Here is a 6,000-nt window from a genome sequence, read left to right on the forward strand (position 1 = left end):
GTTTTCACACTCTCGCCATCTTACAGATGGGGAAGCTGAGGTTCCAGAATATCAAATTCATTCATGCATGGACTGAATCCTTCTGTCTGCTCCATAATGAAAAAGATGGCCTCTGCTCTCCATGTGTTTACAGTTTAGTAAGTAGCAGAAGTGGGATTCAAACCAAGTCTATCTGTCACCAGACCTCTTTCCACCCAAGGGACTGGTATCTGATGTAAATATAATCTAGGTCTTAAGACTGTCACATCCCTTGCAAAGTCCCCCATCAGCTATTTCAGGCGATCTCAAGAGTGCCTGGCATGCAGCCCAGAGCAAGCCCAGTCAGCTCCCAAGCACATGTCCCCCTGCCAGGCGCTGTCACCTTTCTACCGACTCCTGCTGCCCCGCCAGGCTATGTTCTCTGCCAAGGAGGAGACTGCCTCACCTCATCCCCAATCTGCTAGGGCACTGCCATTGCCCAGGGTTTTAGTGAAAACCTCACTCTTATTGTCCTCTTACTGCCTCATCGCTCTCCCCAGGAGTCTAGCATAAGTACACAGCAGCCTGGGCTTGGGGGTGCTGCCCTTGGCATCACTGACCCCACTTGTCTGAAGCCTCCATCACCACGCTAACCTGTCTTTCCTCAGTGTCGTTGTAACAATGCTTATTCTCACATAGCACTTAGTATGAGAAAGATACTGTTCTAAGCATTTTACATGGATTAACATCCCATGGGGTAGATAATGCTAATAGCCCCATTATACAGATACTTATACTACAGACCTTAGTGTCTTCATCTGTATAATGGGGCTGTTAACAGTATTGCTATTAACAGATTGCCCTAGGTCATGCAGTTGGTAAGTGGTGCGGCAGGATTCGACTGTCACCAGTGGACCTCCAGAGCCCATGCGTTTGGCCACTTCCACAGAACCCTGACTCGGTGCCAGAGATTCCTGCCACAGATGCTGGGCCAGCCATCTCAGTGAACCCAATGGGACTGCTGCTGCTGCTGCTAAGTCGTTTCAGTTGTGTCTGACTCTGTGAGGTCAAAGCTGGGCAAGATTCCTGCCTCTAGGAAGGTTTCTAGAATAGCCAGAGGGATCCACTCTTAGGGCATCCGGCCGACCAGATTCTGAGCTGCCCCTATGTAGATTCTGGCACTGTCAACCAAGGTCACCTACCAAAGTCACCCAACCATTGTAATCAACAGCAAGGACTCCAGGGTGACCCTTCTCTGTCACCAGACCACACAGCCGCTACAGTGAGACGGTCCAGACTGCCATCTTGTTCTCCCACTGACCACATCTCCCTTGGCACTCAGACAGAAGTCGCTGTGACAAACACTGCTGGGCAGAGTGTTGAGAAGTTCCAGTCAGTCAGAGGCCAGGTGTTGCCAGGTGGTATGAGAGTCACATGACCACACTCAGCCCTTGTGCCAGGACATTCAGCATTGTCATGGGGGTTCATCAGAGAGAGAGAAAGAAAAAACACTTTTCCTTGAATTTCTGGGATGTTTATTAAAATCTTAATCTGAAGTTAAGGATTTCAGATAGAAATGGAGTCTTTTTAAAATTTTTATTGAAGTATAGTTGCTTTACAAAAACTCAAAACAGAACTCTGATATGACCCAGCAATCCCACTCCTGGGCATATAGCCAGATAAAACCATAATTCAAAAAGATACATGCACCCCAAAGTTCATTGCAGCACTATTTACAATAGCCAGAACATAGAAGCAACCTAAATATCCATCAACAGAGGAACAGATAAGGAAGACGTAGAACATATATACAATGAAATGTTAGCCACAAAAAGGAAAGAAATGAGAGTCTTACACAAGCTTTGCAAGAGCAGGAAGAAAAAAGGTTAGGCAGGCCGTGCCGGGTAACTGCTGACGTTCTTGGGTCTCTGAGAGGCTGTGACATCTCAGGCTGCAGCTGTGAGGCAGATGGTTCTTGGGAGCTCGTAGAGAAGCGAAGCTGCCTACACATCTTGACAGCAACAGTTTCTGGAGAATGGCTTTGCCTTGTCCATATCGTACCTGAGAACTACTTGTAGACAAGCTCTAGCCAGAACCCCACAGGAAAAGAGATTGCAAGACACATGGTTCCTGCCTTCTCTGTATTTCAGAGGACAGCATGGTAACAATTCTGAGCTGAATATAGAGAGCAGGGCCCATCCCTTTACCCCAGGTTAGAATTTCCCCCAAAAGACATAACATCGTGTTATTCCTAACGTGATGCAACTGTCCCTTACACAACTAAGGATACACTCACTAGCCCCTGAAAAAGAAAGACACCACCTCCCATATGTCACTTAACCTCCCAAAATATTTCCTCCTAGTTCAGGTACAATGATTGCTCTTCTGTGAGTTAAATGCCAAATTACAGGGTTAACTGCTTTATATTAGATAGAGGGGGATGAGAAAGGAGAGAAAAGGGACTGATTAATGTATATACACCTATCAAGTCTAGGAGGAGAATATGCATAGTTATGAAACACTTCCTCTCCACATCTAGTCATGTGGCACATTGCTATCTGTAGCTTTCTTCTCCCACTTACCATCATAGGCTCTTTTTGTCCTCAATCAACACCTCCTCTGGTTGTGGTTCTTTCCGTGGCAGGATGATGCAAATGTTCTGTCAAAACGTGAGTTCAACTTGGGACTGGAAAAAATAACAGAGCTCCTGGACTGGATGGACACTGTTTTCATAATGCTACCGCTTTGTCTTGCTCATAGTCACTAAATCTATATATATATATAGCTCTTACTTCTATTTTCTTTATAAAGACAATAAGTGAGGTTTTATGAAACCACAAAATACATATATTTTTAGTCTGACCTAATTTTTTGACCTGCACATTATGTGACATCTTAGTTCCCCAACTGGGGATCAAACCCATGCCTCCTGCTTTGGAAGAACTGGACCACCAGGGAAGCTCCAAATTTGACCTAACTTTTAAATGAATGGGGGGAGGAGAGACAGTTCACACTGCATATAATGTGTCAAATACTCTCCTCTCCCTACTTTCATTGCCCTTCCCTCTCTCTTCTGCCCAGCCCTCCAACCCACCTCATCCATCCCAACAAATAGGAAAAAAAAAAAAAGGTGGGGGAAGAAAATACAGAAAAATCCCTTTCAGCACTTTGCCTGCTGCAGGCAGAGCCATGGTCATCCCTACCCCCATCCACCTACCCACTAGTGACTCCCAGCTCCCCACCTCTGTCTGGAGTCTTCTGAGAAGGATGAAGGCTTCAGAAAGCTGGAGCATGAGAAAAGCCCTGCTGGGATGAGCAGGGGGGAGGAAAAGCAGGGTTTCCTTTCATTGGTTCACTTTCAGCGTGAAGTTCCAACAGCCATACCGCCCTCCCTTTCCCACCAGTCACCCTCCCTCTGGGGAAGAAACTCCAGGCTGTAGATGGGTTTGTGTGCTCAGTAAATGGACCATTCTTTGATACCCCATAGACTGTAGCCCACCGGACTCCTCTGTCCATGGGATTCTCCAGCCAAGAATCCTGGAGTGGGTTGCCATTTCCTTCTCCAGGGGGTCTTCCTGACCCAGGGATTGAACCTGCATCTCCTGCATTGCAGGCAAATTCTTTACCACTGTGTCACCTGGGAAGCCCAGTAGATGGGTTTCAGTTCAGTTCAGTTCAGTTCAGTCGCTCAGTTGTGTCTGACTCTTTGCGACCCCATGAACCGCAGCATGCCAGGCCTCCCTGTCCATCACTAATTCCCAGAGTCCACTCAAACCATGTCCATCGAGTCAGTGATGCCATCCAACCGTCTCATCCTCTGTCATCCCCTTCTCCTTCTGCCTTCAATCTTTCCCAGCATCAGGGTTTTTTCAAATGAGACATCCCTTCGCATCAGGTGGCCAAAGTATTGGAGTTTCAGCTTCAACATCAGTCCTTCCAACGAACACCCAGGACTGATCTCCTTTAGGATGGACTGGTTGGATCTCCTTGCAGTCCAAGGGACTCTCAAGAGTCTTCTCCAACATCACAGTTCAAAAGCATCAATTCTTCAGTGCTCGGCTTTCTTTACAGTCCAAGTTTGCTGAGCCACAAAAACAAGCTCTGGAGTGATATGCTATGGAATGAAATATAGGTTGAGTAGCCCCCAGTGGCAGTTAGTCTCAGGTTCTGAGGCCCAGGGGCTGTTGGAATGATTGAGCTCTCTGCTCCTGACATCCATTTCAGGAAAGTAGCCGAGCTCACCAAGCAGCCTTCCTCATGGGCCTCAGCCTTGAGACTTTTGTCACCTTCCAAGGGTTCTCAGCATCACCTGGCTGTTGGCCCTCTTCTCCCCCAGAATGGAGAGGCTGGATTTTCTGTCTGTCTCTCATAGGCCAGTTTCAATGTCCCCATCACAGTTCAGGTATATCCCTGAGCTGGTGTCTCAGAGACTGGCCTTTTGAATCATCACAGGGAGCTGACAGGTGGCTCTTCAGTAAAGAAAGGCACCATCATTCTTTCTAAGTCTCTCTGAGCTTGGTAGCTGGTTCCCTGGAAAGTAACAGACTGTCAATCTAACCATAGTCAAAACCACAAGGAAAGGAAAACCAGAGGAGTAGAGATTCTGCCCACTCACCATCCTTTCTCCATTGGTCCTTCTCCACACTTCAGACATCAGCTGTAAAAAGAAAGGTGCCTTGGGGAATCCAGGCTGCTACCTGATGGAGGCATACGGGATTGGAGGCCAACATAGAGCCTCTCATTTGCCTTGTTAAAGGCACCATGATTCCCCTAAGGATCCGACTGTGATGGAATTGTAGCATTGGAAGCAAAAATTTCATTCATTCATTTACCATTGAACAGAGTATTTGCTTATACATTCTAGATATAGAAACCAGTGAAATAAGGCATGATCCCTAGGATAGTATTCATCCCCAGAAGGCTTTTAGTCTAATCAGAGTTAATCCTGTGGTTCCATTTAAAGCAGTGGGTACCTTGGTAGTATAATGTGCAGGGGACATTGGGAACACAGACGAGAATGAAGTGAAAGGACTGAAGGTGTCCTGACGAGTTTATTTTCGTCTTCTTTATTCCCGGATATTTTCCTGTTCCCCATTCCCCTTTCCCTCCACCCTCATTCCCACACCCATGTCTGCCTGACCAATTCCCTGAAACTGAACTTGCCCCCGGGGCTCTTTCTCTACAGATCCATTCTTTGCTGTCATTCCCAAATTTTATTTTGAAAATTACTTTGTCCTCTTACCTGACCCCTGACCCATTTGTACCAGGAGTCCTGGCCTCTCCCAATCCAGGTCACAGCCAGACAGGCCCTCTGTTCCAGGGTTTGTCACCTCCCAGCAATGCCCCAGCTGGAACCTGGTTAGAACTGTGTCTATAACTGTGGAAGAATGCAGGAGAGAGAAGAGAAATGAAAGATGAGACAAGTGGGTGGGGGGAAGGGAAAAAATCCTCATTTCTTCATCTTGCCACACTTTTCTGATGATCGCCAAAGAACCAACTGCTTCTCCTGACTGTGTGAGCAGAAGGAAAGGAGACAGGAGAAGGGGAATGACAAGTGTTGAATACCTGTTATGTGCCTGCACCATGAGGGAGGTATTAAGATCTGTTTAGAGACCAGGAAACTGGGGCTTAGAAAGATTAAGTGACCCTCCCATGGTAACAGAGCTAGTAAGAGACAGTCTTGATTTCCACCCGGAACTTATTTCAAAGTCCATTGTCTCTTCGGTATGATAAGGCTTCTCAAACTTTAATGTGCATCCAGATCACAGGGGATCTTGTTAAAAATGCAGATTTGGAGTTTGGAGGCGGGGCCTAAATTCTGTATTTGAAATAAGCTCCCAGGCAGGGCTGATGCTAAGAGCTCCAGGCTGCCCCCTTACTGTAAGCAGCAAGGCCCTGGGAAATGAAGCCTTCTCATCATCCCTGGTAAACCCCATGGGCTTTATCAGAAGCAGTTCCCCACAGAGGTGATACACCACCTCTTGACCCCAGGGCAGCAATGTGTGGCAGCATAGGTTACTTTGATTTTTAGTCATTGCTATG

Source organism: Oryx dammah, unplaced genomic scaffold (genome assembly GCF_014754425.2).
Source record: "Oryx dammah isolate SB20612 unplaced genomic scaffold, SCBI_Odam_1.1 HiC_scaffold_3, whole genome shotgun sequence".
In the NCBI taxonomy this organism is placed as follows: Eukaryota; Metazoa; Chordata; class Mammalia; order Artiodactyla; family Bovidae; genus Oryx; species Oryx dammah.